This window comes from Mus caroli, unplaced genomic scaffold, assembly GCF_978045245.1.
Source record: "Mus caroli unplaced genomic scaffold, Mus_caroli_1 scaffold_14, whole genome shotgun sequence".
Lineage (NCBI taxonomy): Eukaryota > Metazoa > Chordata > Mammalia > Rodentia > Muridae > Mus > Mus caroli.
Window position 1 is genome coordinate 61,706,675 of NW_028227269.1, and position 14,000 is coordinate 61,720,674.

Consider the following 14,000-nt stretch of genomic DNA (forward strand, 5'->3'; position numbering starts at 1 on the left):
TTTAGGTATGGGCCTTGATTTCCTGATCGTTCCAATACTTTTATCACGTATGGGTGTTGGATCTTGTCAAATGCTTTTTCTGCATCTAACGAGATGATCATGTGGTTTTAGTCTTTGAGTTTGTTTATGTACTGGATTACGTTGATGGATTTCCGTATATTGAACCATCCCTGCATCCCTGGGATGAAACCTACTTGGTCAGGATGGATGATTGTTTTGATGTGTTCTTGGATTCGGTTAGCAAGAACTTTATTGAGGATTTTTGCATCAATATTCATAAGGGATACTGGTCTGAAGTTTTCTATCTTTGTTGGGTCTTTTTGTGGTTTAGGTATCAGAGTAATTGTGGCTTCATAGAAGGAGTTGGGTAGAGTACCTTCTGTTTCTATTTTGTGGAATAGTTTGTGAAGAACTGGGATTAGATCTTCTTTGAAGGTCTGATAGAACTCTGCACTAAACCCATCTGGTCCTGGGCTTTTTTTAGTTGGGAGACTATTAATGACTGCTTCTATTTCTTTGGGGGAAATAGGGTTGTTTAGATCATTAACCTGATCTTGATTCAACTTTGGTACCTGGTATCTGTCTAGGAACTTCTCCATTTCATCCAGGTTCTCCAGTTTTGTTGAGTATAGCCTTTGGTAGAAGGATATGATGGTGTTTTGGATGTCCTCAGGATCTGTTGTTATGTCTCCATTTTCATTTCTGATTTTGTTAATTAGGATGCTTTCCCTGTGCCCTCTAGTGAGTCTGGCTAAGGGTATACCTATCTTGTTGATTTTCTCAAAGAACCAGCTCCTTGATTGGTTGATTCTTTGAATAGTTCTTCTGGTTTCCACTTGGATGATTTCGCCCCTGAGTTTGATTATTTCCTGCCTTCTACTCCTCTTGGGTGAATTTGATTCCTTTTGTTCTAGTGCTTTTAGGTATGTTGTCAAGCTGGTAATGTGTGCTCTCTCTAGTTTCCTTTTGGAGGCACTCAGAGCTATGAGTTTTCCTCTTAGAAATGCTTTCATTGCGTCCCATAAGTTTGGGTATGTTGTGGCTTCATTTTCATTGAACTCTATAAAGTCCTTAATTTCTTTCTTTATTCCTTCCTTGACCAAGGTATCATTGAGAAGAGTGTTGTTCAGTTTCCACGTGAAGGTTGGTTTTCTATTATTTATTGTGTTATTGAAGATCAGCCTTAGTCCATGGTGATCTGATAGGATGCATGGGACAATTTCAATATTTTTGTATCTGTTGAGGCCTGTTTTGTGACCAATTATGTGGTCAATTTTGGAAAAGGTACCATGAGGTGCTGAAAAGAAGGTATATCCTTTTGTTTTAGGATAGAATGTTCTGTAGATATCTGCCAGATCCATTTGATTCATAATTTCTCTTAGTTTCACTGTGTCCCTGTTTAGTTTCTGTTTCCATGATCTGTCCATTGGTGAAAGTGGTGTGTTGAAGTCTCCCACTATTATTGTATGAGGTGCAATGTGTGCTTTGAGATTTACTAAAGTTTCTTTAATGAATGTGGCTGCCTTTGTATTTGGAGCATAGATATTCAGGATTGATAGTTCCTCTTGGAGGATTTTACCTTTGATGAGTATGAAGTGTCCCTCCCTGTCTTTTTTAATGACTTTGGGTTGGAAGTCAATCTTATCAGATATTATAATGGCTACTCCAGCTTGTTTCTTCATACCATTTGCTTGGAAAATTGTTTTCCAGCCTTTCATTCTGAGGTAGTGTCTATCTTTTTCTCTGAGATGAGTTTCCTGTAAGCAGCAAAATGTTGGTTTTTGTTTGTGTAGCCAGTTTTTTAGTCTATGTCTTTTTATCGGGGATTTGAGTCCATTGATATTAAGAGATATTAAGGGAAAGTAATTGTTGTTTCCTGTTATTTTTGTTGTTAAAGTTGGCATTCTGTTCTTGTGGCTGTCTTCTTTTAGGTTTGTTGAGGGATTACCTTCTTGTTGTTTCTAGGGCATGGTTCCTGTCCTTGTATTGGTTTTTTTCTGTTATTATCCTTTGAAGGGCTGGATTCGTGGAGAGATAATGTGTGAATTTGGTTTTGTCGTGGAATACTTTGGTTTCTCCATCTATGTTAATTGAGAGTTTGGCTGGGTATAGTAGCCTGGGCTGGAGTTTGTGTTCTTTTAGTGTCTGTATAACATCAGTCCAGGATCTTCTGGCTTTCATAGTCTCTGGTGAGAAATCTGGTGTAATTCTGATAGGCTTGCCTTTATATGTTACTTGGCCTTTTTCTCTTACTGCTTTTAGTATTCTGTCTTTATTTAGAGCATTTGTTGTTCTGATTATTATGTGTTGGGAGGTATTTCTTTTCTGGTCCAGTCTATTTGGAGTTCTGTAGGCTTCTTGTATGTTCATGGGCATCTCTTTCTTTAGATTTGGGAAGTTTTCTTCTATAATTTTGTTGAAGATGTTTGCTGGTCCTTTGAGTTGAAAATCTTCATTCTCATCCACTCCTATTATCCGTAGGTTTGGTCTTCTCATTGTGTCATGTATTTCTTGGATGTTTTGAGTTAGGATCTTTTTGCATTTTACATTTTCCTTGATTGTTGTGCTGATGTTCTCTATGGAATCTTCTGCAGCTGAGATTCTCTCTTCCATCTCTTGTATTCTGTTGCTGATGCTCGAATCTATGGTTCCAGATTTCTTTCCTAGGGTTTCTATCTCCAGTGTTGCCTCATTTTGGGTTTTCTTTATTGTGTCTACTTCCCTTTTTAGGTCTAGTATGGTTTTGTTCAATTTCATCATCTGCTTGGATGTGTTTTCCTGTTTTTCTGTTAGGACTTTTACCCGTTTGATTATGTTATCCTGTTTTTCTTTAAGGATTTGTAACTCTTTAGCAATGTTCTCCTGCAATTCTTTAAGGGATTTTTGTGCTTCCTCTTTACTGTCTTCTACCTGTTTACCAGTGTTCCTTTGTATTTCTTTAAGTGTGTTATTAAAGTCCTTCTTGAAGTCCTCTACCATCATCATGAGATATGCTTTTAGATCCGTGTCTAGCTTTTCCGGTGTCTTGGGATGCCCTGGACTGGGGAAGTGGGACTGTTGGGTTCTGATGATGGTGAGTGGTCTTGGTTTCTGTTAGTAAGATTATTACGTTTACCTTTCGCCATCTGGTAATCTCTGGGGCTAGTTGTTGTCGTTGTCACTGTTTAAAGATTGGAGCAGAAGCTGTGTTCCACTCATCAGTAGTCTCAAAATCCTGTGGCAGGGGTCCTGGGTAGCTGGCGGGTGTCAGCTGACCCTGTGCTCTAGCTACCCCAGTGCTGGTCCAGCCGGAAGAGGCCTGTGGTCCTACTCAGGCCGGTTTTCTGCTTCCCTAACTAATGCAGTCTCAGGTCCCACGAGCAATTGGATTGGAGCAGAAGCTGTGTTCCACTCACCAGAAGTCTTAAGATCCTGTGGCGGGTGTTGTGGGTAGCTGGCAAGTGTCAGCCGACCCTGTGCCCTAGCTACCCTGGTGCTTTTCTGACCGGAGAGGCTTGTGGCCCTACTGAGGCCGGATTTCTGCCTCCCCAACCAAAGCAGTCTCAGGTCCCACGTGATTGGACTGGAGCAGAAGCTGTGTTCCACTCACCAGCAGTCTCAAAATCCTGTGGCGGGGGTCCTGGGTAGCTGGCGGGTGTCAGCCGATTCTGCGCTCTAGCTACCCCCCTGTAATTCTTTAAGTGAGTTATTAAAGTCCTTCTTGATGTCCTCTACCATCATCATGAGATATGCTTTTAAATGCAGGTCTAGCTTTTCGGGTGTGTTGGGGTGCCCTGAACTGGGTGAAGTGGGAGTGCTGGGTTCTGATGATGGTGAGTGGTCTTGGTTTCTGTTTCTTACGTTTACCTTTCGCCATCTGGTAATCTCTGGAGTTAGTTGTTATAGTTGTCTCTGTTTACAGATTGTTCTTCTGGTGATTCTGATTACTGTCTATCAGCAGACCTGGGAGACAGGCTCTCTCCTCTGAGTTTCAGTGGTTAGAGCACTCTCTGCTGGCAAACTCTCCTCTTACAGGGAAGGTGCACAGATATCTGGTGTTTGGACCTCCTCCTGGCTGAAGACGAAGGCCCAAAACAGGACCTTTCCCAGATGCTGTGTTGCTTTGGCAGGTCACAGAAGCTGTCAGCTTCTGTGGTGCACACTCTCACCTGTGCAGACTAATTTCCTAAGTTCGGTGGAGTCCTGGAACCAAGATGGCACTCCCTGCTCCTGAGGCAGAGGGCTCCTGTGCCGGGTGGACTCGTGTCCTCCCTGGCTGGGAGGGTGGCCGGATATCTGTGGCCCGACAAGGGTGCTGCCTCAGTGGCTCTGTGGCTCCTGCCTGTCCCAGAAGCTGTCTGCCTCTGTGGTGCACACTCTCACCTGTGTTGCAGAAGATGATTCTAATGGTTACAAGTAATGGCCAGAAGTGGTTCCGTGTTCCTCATTATTTGGAGAGTTCATTAGGATTGCCTTTATATCTTATAGGATATTTCTACTCCACCGGATTTTCATAGTGCCACTCAAATGCTCTTCAGATCTACCAGTATCTCACTTCATTTCCTCCCTATCCTCTCCCCATTTCTACTTTCCACCTGCCTCCCATTCTAATCCCTAATCTGCATAGGTTCAGTCCACTAATAAATTCTATTCTATTTCCCCCCTTTCAGAGAGATCCACGTATTCTCCTAGTCCATTTCATTGTGTCTCACTTCTCTAGGTCTACAGATTATAGCTTGGTTATCATTTATTTAATATCTATATATAAGCAAATGCATCCCATATTTATCCCTCTATGTCTGGGTTGCCTCACTCAGCCTGATAATTTTCCTAGGTTCATTCATTTGCCTGAAAATTTCATGATATCATTTTTTGTTATTTTATAGAACTGAGAAAATTTCCATTGTCTAAACATACCACATTTTGTTTATCCATTCTTCTGTTGAAAGACACCAATCTTGTTTCCAATTTTTGTCTATTATGCATATAGCATCAATAAACATGGATGAACAAGAGTCTTCCAGGTAGGACAAAGAACATTTTGGGTATATTCCCCAGGAGAGGGGTAGCTGGATCTTGAGGTAGATCGTTTGACATTTTTCTGAGGAATCACCATATGGATCTCCATAGTGACTGTACTAGTGTACTGTCCCACCAGCAATGAAGGAATTTTTCATTTGTTCCACAATCTCATCAGCATGAGCCAGGACTGGTATTATTGATCTTAGTGATGATGAGAAATGTAAGATTGAATCTCAAAATAGTTTTAATGTGCATTTCTCTGATGGCTTAGGATTTTGAACCTTTAAGTGTTCTCAGCCACTTGAGTTTCATGTGTTGAGAATTCTCAATTTACATCTCTTTTATTTTTAGGTCAATTCTCTTGAATTCTTATATATTTTGGATATTTTGTCTCAGGTCTGAAGTTGGTAAAAGTCTTTTTTCATTCAATAGGCTACAGATTTTTTAATAATACCATCTGTATTTGTCATGCATAGGATTTTCAATTTTACAAGTTCCCATTTGTTAATTAATAATCATATTGTCTGTTCTAAAGGTACTCTGCTGAGAAAAATGTCTGCATTGCCAATGTGTTCAAGACTTTTCCAAGCTTTTTCTTCTATGATTCAGTGTACTAGTTTATATTGAGGTCTTTGACCCATTTGGATTTGTGTTTTGTGGGGAGTGATATGAATGGGTCTATTTGTATTTTACTCCAAGACATCAATACCTCATCCAGTGTGAATTCATTTACACAATGTAATATTATTCTACTATTAAGAACAAGGACATCATGAATTTTGCAGACAAATTGGAGGAACTAGAAAATATCCTGAGTAAGGTACTCTACTCCCAAAAGGATATGCATGGCATGTACTCACTTATAAGAGGATATGAACCACAAAATAGAATATACCATGACACATTTCACAGATTCAATGTACTGGCTAGTTTTGTGTCAACTTGACACAGCTGGAAGTTATCACAGAGAAAGGAGCTGCAGTTGAGGAAATACCTCCATGAGATCTAACTGTAAGGCATTTTCTCAATTAGTGACCAAGGGGGAAAGGCCCCTTGTGGGTGGGACCATCTCTCGGCTGGCAGTCTTGGGTTCTATAAGAGAGCAGGCTGAGCAACCCAAAGCAAGCAAGCCAGTAAAGAACATCCCTCCATGGCCTCTGCATCAGCTCCTGCTTTCTGACCTGCTTGAGTTCCAGTCCTGACTTCCTTGGTGATGAACAGCAGTATGGAAGTGTAAGCCGAATAAACCCTTTCCTCCCCATGCTTCTTGGTCATAATGTTTGTGCAGGAATAGAAACCCTGATTAAGACACTCAAGAAGGAAGGCACAGCAGGGATGCTTGAATCTCACTTAGAAGAGGGAATAAAATTGTCAAAAGGGGTAGAAGAATGGAGGGACCTGAGTGGAAGAGGGGACGGGGAGGGAAATTAGAGGGCTCAGTATCAGCAGAGGGGTGGGACAGGAAAGATGGCATGATAGCCATGGGAATTAATGGAAATCTGCAACTGACAGGGATAGGGAGATGGGGGTCATCTCCAGGATGTGACAGAGAACTAACTGTGATCAAGGAGGCACTCAAGAATCAATGGTGGTGCCTTTAGCTGTGACATTCAGCATTGCAGACATGGAGATTCAAGAGCCCACCTCCTATAGCCAGGCAGAAGCTCCATTGAAGAGGTAGGTTTTGTAAACCCATTTACAAAATCTAGAACCCCAAATTTATCCTGCCTTAAAGAAATGCAGAGTCAGAGAATGGGGCAGAAACTAAGGTAATGACCAAGCAATAACTGGCCCAACTTGAGATCCATCAGTTGTGGGTTTGGTCTAATGTTTGTATTATGTGAATTGGGTTCACAAAATTGCAAAAGAATCCACTTGAACAATATGAACTAACCAGTACCCCCAGAGCTCATATCTCTAGCTGCATATGTAGCAGAAGATGGCCTAGTCGGCCATCACTGGGAGGAGATGCCCCTTGGTATTGCAAACTTTATATGCTCCAATACAGGGGAATGTCAGGGCCAAGAGCAGGAGTGAGTGGGTAGGGGAGCATGGTGGGGGGGGGAGGGTATAGGGAATATTCGAGATAGCATTTGAATTGTATATAAAGAAAATATCTAATAAAAATTAAAGATGCTGAGGGACCCTGCCCAAAGTTGGTTCCAATTGATAAATAAAGTTGCTAGCAACCAATGGCAGGGCAGAGAGACAGAGGCAGGACATTCGAATTCACAGGCAAGGGGGCTGAGAGAGGAAGAAGGACTTAGAATCCCCATGCCAGGGAAGGAGAAAGATCGGCCCTGAGCAGTACAGGACAAAGAGACAGCCATCATGTATGGGCCAGGAAAGAGCAGCTCCACAGGCTACCCTGACTGCATCTAGATAGCCAAGGTGGAACATAGATTTTAGTAAGTGATTAAAACAAAAGGTTGCATATGCATGTCTTTCATTCAGGCACCCAGAACATTGGGGTGGATGGTGGAAAAAGCTCTGCCCCTGCTCGGTTGATTTCAGCAAGATTAATTGGCAACTGCAATACCTATCAAATGGGCAAGCACTAATCTCTGACAATATTAATGATACTTGTGCTTGCAGAAAGTAGTCTAGCATAATTGACCTCTGAGAAGTTCCACAGAGCAGCTAACTCACAAAGATGCAGACCGACACCCACAGCCAAAGAGTGGATACAGTTTGAGGACTCCTATGGAAGAATAGGTAGAAGAAATGCAGGCCTAAATATGATAGGAACTCCACAGAAAGATCAACAGAGTCAACAAACATAGACCCCTGGGCTCTCAGAGACTGAACCGCAATTCAAAGCAAATTGCCTGGACTTAAGCCTCCCTGTTCATATATAGCAGAAGTGCAGATTGGTCTACATGTGGGTTCTGATCAACTAGAGTGGGTACTATCCCAAAGAATTTTGCCTCTCTGTGGGATATGTTATGGACTGCCTTGTCTTGCCTCAGAGGGAGAGGATGAATCTAGACTCATAGACACTTGATGTGCCAGAGTGAGGGGATAGCCAGAAAGCCCCACCCACTCAGAGAAGAAGATAATAGAATGGGGGGTAGACTTATAGGAGGGGGTGACCAGGACAGTTTCCCTGAACTAGATGTAAAGTGAATAAATTTTTTTAAAAAGGTATACAGAATACCAATTAGATTGTAACAGAAAAGAAAGTCTCAGTGCCATATAATAATCAAAATACTAAATATACAGAACAAAGAAAAATAGTAAAAGCTGTGAGGTAAAATAACCAAGTAACATATAAAAGCAAACCTATTAGAATTATACCTGATTTCTCAATGGAGAACCTAAAAGACAGAAAGGTCTATACAAATGTTCTGCAGACTCTAAGAGTTCACAGAAGCCAGTCCTGACTCCTATACCAAACAAAAATTTCCATCATTATAGATAGATAATACAAGATATTCCATGATAAATTCTAATTTAAACAGTTTCTACAGAACCAGTCTTATAAAAGGTACTATAAGAAAAACTCTAATCTAAAGAGATTAACTTCACATATATAAACATAGAGACTTAATAATCCCATACCAGCAAAATCAAAAGAAAATCCACCCCCCCACACACACACCTATATACTCACATATAGACTACCAACAACAATGAAAACAACAGGAAATCAACAGTCATTGGTCTTTGGTATCTCTCCATATCACTGGTCTAAATTCCCCAATAAAAAGAAACAGAATACTAAATATATGTGAAAATAAGATCCATCTATCTTTTGCATCTCTTAAAAACACCTCAACATCAAGGATATACATTATCTCGGAGAAAAGGGGTTATAAAAAGATACTTCAAGCAAATCTAAAAAGCAAGGTGATATAACCATTCTGATATCTAATAAAATAAACTTCAAACCAAAACTAATGAAAAGTGATAGAAAAGCCTGCTACATATTCATCAAAGGAAAAATCCACCAAAATGACATTTTTATTTTACACATCTGTGGCACAAACATAAGGACTCATGAGGTTGTAAAAAAAAAAAAAAAACACTACTACAGCTTAAATTACATATTGATCTTCATACACTGATAGTGGGAGTTTTTAATACCCAACTATAATCATTGAACATGTCATCCAGACAAAACCTAAATGGAGAAAATATTGGTATTATCTGACTTTATAAAACAAATAGACCTGACAGATAGTTAAAGAACATTTCAGCCAAACATAAAATAATGTTCTTTCTTCTAAACAACTCATGGAACTTTCTCCAAATAGACTACATCCTTGTAAACAAATCAGTTCTTAACAGATACAAGAAAATTAAAGCAACTCTATGTATCCTCTCAGACTACCAGGAATTAAAGTGGAATATCAATAAAAACAGAAACAACAGGAAAAAGTTCAAACTTATGGACACTGAACAAAGCTCAACTGAATGAAAAATGTGTCAAGACAAATAAAGAAATTAAAGACATCTTAGAATTCAATGAAAATGAATGCACAACATAAACAAATTTGTGAGGCACAATGTAAACAATGAGAAGGTGAAAGTTCATAGCACTAAGTGCATGAATTTAAAAAAGAAAGATGGAGAATAGAAACAGAAAGATCTCATACTAGCAATTTTATACCATACCTGAATGTTCTAGAACAAAAAGAAGTAATCACACCTAAGAGAAATAGAGAGCAAGAAATAGTCTAATTGAGGTCTGAAATCAATAATACAACAACAAAGAGAATAATATAAAGAATCAATGAAACAAAGAGTTGGCTCTTTCAGAAAAACAACACAATAAACAAATCCTCATCGAAACTAACTAAAAGGCAGAAAGAGTATATCTAAATTATTAAATCAAAAATAAAAAGTGGGACATAATGAAGAAAAACACCAAAAATGCAGAAAATAATAAGAACATACTTTAAAAAACTATAATCCAACAAATTGAAAAAAAATCTAACAGTAATGGATAATTTTCACAATCTATATCATTTAACAAAGTTAAATCAGGATCAGGTAGCAATTAAATCAACCTATAAACTCTAGTTAAATAGAAGCATTCATTAAATGGTCCCTCGGCAAACAAAGAAACAAAACACACAAGGTAAGCTGATACAGCTGTCCCCTGAAAGGCTCTGCCAGAAGCTGACCAATACAGATATGGATCCTCATAGCCAACCACAGGACTCAGTAAGGGGCCCCAACGGAGGAGTTAGGGGATGGACTAAAGGAGCTGAAGGGTTTGTGATGCCCTAGGAAGAACAATATCAACCAACCAGACCCCCAGAGCTCACAAGGACTAAACCACCAACCAAAGAGTATACATGGAGGGACCCATGGCTCCATTTGCACATGTATCAGAGGATTGTCTTATCTAGGATCAATGGGAGGGTAGGCTTTTGATCCTGTGGAGGCTTGATGCCCCAGCTAAGGTTGTGAGGCAGGAGTGGATGGGTGGTTGAGTGCCCACATAGAAGCAGGGTGAAGGGGAAAAGGGATAGAGCATTTGAGGAGGTGAAACTAGAAAGAGAGAAGGGGGATAACATTTGAATTGTAAATAAATAAGTAAAAGAAAAGAAAAGATGGTCTTAGCACAGAATTCTACCAGATTTCAAAGCAAAGTTAATCACAAATCTTATCAAAATTTTGCAGAAAATAGAAACAGGAGCATTTTCTAATGCATTTTATGAGGCCATAGTTACTCATTTTTAATTGGACATTGTATTTATTTACATTTCAAGTGTTATCTCCTTTCCCAATCTCCCCTCCCCCACCAGACATTACCTAGCCCACCCCCTTCCTCCTCTGTCTTTGAGGATGAACCTACTCATTCCTGCCTCCCTATCCTCACATTCCTCTACACTGGGGCATCAAGCCTTCATGGAATCAAGGACCTCTCCTCTCATTGATGCCATACAAGGCCATCCTCTGCTACATATGCACCTGGAGCCATGGGTCGCTCCAAGTGTATTCCTAGGTTTGTGGTTTAGACCCTGGAAGCTCAGGTTGGTTGGAATTGTTCTTCCCATGGGGTTGCAAACTCCTTCAGCTCCTTCAGTCCTTTCTCTAACTCCTTCACTGGGAACCAGATGATCATTTCAATGATTGGCTGATATTATCCACCTCTGCGTATGTCAGGATCTGGCAGAGCCTTTCAGGAGACAGTTATATCAGACTTCTGTGAGCATGCACTTCTTGTCATCCATACTAGTTTCTGCATTTGGTAACTGTATAAGGGATGGATCCCCAGGTGGAGCAGTCTCTGGATGGCCTTTGCTTCAGTCTCTGGTCCACACTTTGTCTCTGTATTTTGCTCCCATGAGTATTTTGTTACACTTTCTGAGAAGGACTAAAGCACCCACACTTTGGTCTTCCTTGATTTTGAGCTACATCTGGTCTGTGAATTATATCTTGGGTATTCCAAGCTTTGGGGCTAATATCCCTTTATCAGTGAGTGCACACCATGTGTGTTCTTTTGTGACTGGGTTACCTCACTCAGGATGATATTTTCTAGTTCCATCAATTTGCCTAAGAATTTCATGAAGTTGCTATTTTTACTAACTGAGTAGTACTCCATTGTGTAAATGTATCACATTTTCTGTATCCACTCCTCTATTGAAGGACATCTGGGTTCTTTCCAGCTTCTGGCTATTATAAATAAGGTTTCTGAGAAAAAGACACATAGTGGAGCATGTGTCCTTTTATAGGTTGAAGCATCTTTTGGATATATGCCCAGGAGTGGTATAGCTAGGTCCTCAGGTAATACAATGTCCAATTTTCAGAGGAACCTGCAGACTATTTTCAAGAGTGGTTTTACCAGCTTGCAATCCCACCAACAGTGCTTTCTACTTTCTCCATATGCTCACCAGAATCTACTGTCAACTGAGTTTTTTATCTTAGTCATTCTGACTAGTATGAGGTGGAATCTCCAGGTTGTTTTGATTTGCATACCTAAATCACACAAAGATCCAACAAAGAAAGAGATCTTCAGACCAATTTCCCTTATGAATATTGATGCAATAATAAAATTCTTGCAAACCAAATCCAAGAACACATCAAAATAATCATCTGTCATGGTCAAGTAGGCTTTATTCCAGGAATGCAGGGGTGATTCAACATATGGAAGTACATCAACGTAATCCACAATATAAACAAACTCAAAGAAAAAAAAAACCACATAATCATCTCATTAGATGCTAAGAAAGCATTTGACAAGATTCAACACCCCTTCCTGGTAAAACTCTTAGAAAGATCAGTAATTCAAGGCCCATACCTAAACATATTAAAAGCATTTTACAGCAAACTAGTAGCAAATGTCAAATAAATAGAGAGAAACTTAAAGCAATCCCACTAAAATCAGGGACTAGACAAGGCTCTCTCCATACCTATTCATTATAGTACTTGAAGTCCTAGCCAGAGCAACTAGACCTCAAAAAGAGGTTAAAGGGATAGAAGTTGGAAAGAAAGAATTCAAAATATCAATATAGGCAGATGATATGATATTTTACTTGAATGGCCCCAAAAATTCAACCAGAGAACTCCTACAGCTGATAAACAACTTCAGCAAAGTGGCTGGGTATAAAATTAACTCAACAAGTCAGTGGCCTACCTCAATTCAAAGGACAAACAGGATGAGAAAGAAATTAGGGAAATCACACCCATCATAATAGTCACAAATAATATAACAAACCTTGGCGTGACTCTAAGGAAGAGAAAGATTTGTATGACAATAACTTCAAGTCTCTGAAGAAAGAAATTGAAGATCTCAGAAGATGGAAAGATCTCCCAAGCTCATCGATTGGCAGGAATAATATAGTAAAAATACCCATCTTGAGGAAAGCAATTTATAAATTCAGTGCAATCTCCATCAAAATTCCAAGTCAATTCTTCATAGAGTTAAAAGAGCAATTTCCAATTTATTTGGAATAACAAAAACCCAGGAAAGCAAAAACTATTCACAAAAAATAAAAGAACCTTTGGAGGAATCACAATCCATGACCTCAAGCTGTACAACAGAGCAATAGTGATAAAAACTGCATGGTATTGGTACAGAGACAGGCACAAAGGTCAATGAAATAGAATTTAAGAACCAGAAATGAACCCATGCCCCTATGGTCACTTGATCTTTGACAAGGAGCTAAAACCATCCAGTGGGAAAAATAAAGAGCATTTTCAACAAATGGTGCTGGTTCTACTGGTGATTATCATATAGAAGAATAAAAGTTGATCCATTTTTATCTCCTTGTATAAAGATCAAATCCAAGTGCATTAAGGACCTCCATGTAAAGCCATATACACTGAAACTAGTAGAAGGGAAAATGTGGAAGAGCCTTAAATATATGGGTACAGGGGAAAAGTTCATTAACAGAGCACCAATAGCTTATGCTTTAAGATCAAAAATGAACAAAATGGACCTCATAAAATTGCAAAGTTTCTGTAAGGCAGAGGACACTCTCAATAGGACAAAACAGAAACCAACAAAATGAGAAAAAAAATCTTTACCAATCCTACATTCGATTGAGGGCTAATATCCAATATATAGAAAGAACTCAGAAATTAGATTCCAATCAAATAACCCTACTAAGAATGGGGTACAGAGCTAATCCAAGAATTCCCAACTAAGAAAACCTGAATGATTGAGAAGCACCTAAAGAAATGTTCAATATCCTTATTCATCAGGGAAATTCATATCATAGTTAGTCTTATATCCAAATCACATGAAGAATCTACTAAGGAAGACAATTATAGACCAGTTTTTCTTAGGAAAATATATGCAAAAACACTCAATAAAATACTTGTAATCTGAATTCACATATCAACCAACATGATCAAATAGCTTTATCACAGGGATGATTCAATATATGAAAAGCAGTAAATCTAATTCACAATATAAACAAACTAAATGTAAACAAAACACATGATAATCTCATTAAATTCTGACATTGTCTTTGGTTAAATCTACTACACCTTCAGAAAAAGTCCTTTAGTGGTTAAGGATACAAGGGACACACCTAACAATT